Source organism: Gossypium hirsutum, chromosome A03 (assembly GCF_007990345.1).
Source record: "Gossypium hirsutum isolate 1008001.06 chromosome A03, Gossypium_hirsutum_v2.1, whole genome shotgun sequence".
Taxonomy (NCBI): Eukaryota; Viridiplantae; Streptophyta; class Magnoliopsida; order Malvales; family Malvaceae; genus Gossypium; species Gossypium hirsutum.
Genome location: NC_053426.1, coordinates 82,567,597 through 82,568,295, shown reverse-complemented (window position 1 = coordinate 82,568,295; position 699 = coordinate 82,567,597). Strand labels below are relative to the sequence as shown.

Genomic DNA, 699 nt, shown 5'->3' with positions numbered 1-699 from the left:
GAGCTTTAAGACAGTATGCTGTGCCAGTGTTTAATGATCTTAATCAGGGTATTAGGAGACCTAAAATTGAGGCACAACAGTTCAAGCTGAAGCCAGTCATGTTCTAGATGCTTCAGACAGTGGGCCAATTCAGTGGAATGCCTACCGAGGATCCTCACCTACACTTAAGACTATTTATGGAGGTGAGCAATTCTTTCAAATTAGCCGGAGTACCCGAAGATGCATTACTATTGAAGTTGTTCCTGTATTCGTTAAGGGACAAAGCTCGAACTTGGTTGAATTCATTGCCACCAAATTCAATTTTTACATGGCAAGAGTTAGCAGAAAGATTCCTCATGAAGTATTTCCCGCCTAGCAAGAATGCTATATTGAGGAACGAGATCACTGCTTTCCAACAAATGGATGATGAGTCCTTGTCTGACGTATGGGAAAGGTACAAAGAATTATTACGGAAGTGACCTCATCACGAATCCCACATTGCATCCAACTTGAGACATTTTATAATGGTCTCAATGCTCACACGAGGATAGTAGTGAATGCTTCTGCTAACGGTGCTCTCCTTTCTAAGTCTTATAATGAGGCTTATGAAATCTTTGAGAGGATTGCTAGCAACAATGGAATTTGAAAATGTAGACTGTGTTTATTATGGGGAAGGACATTTGTTCGAAGATGTCCATCGAACCCAGAATCCATGTATTA

At 40.6% G+C, this 699-nt stretch overlaps 1 non-coding gene across 1 annotated transcript; it reads right to left on the bottom strand.

The window, feature by feature from the left end:
• Positions 1 to 365: 365 nt before the first annotated feature.
• Positions 366 to 472, bottom strand: LOC121225836 (small nucleolar RNA R71). The gene has a single exon (XR_005923744.1). It is a non-coding gene; the product is annotated as a small nucleolar RNA R71 (small nucleolar RNA).
• Positions 473 to 699: the final 227 nt, after the last annotated feature.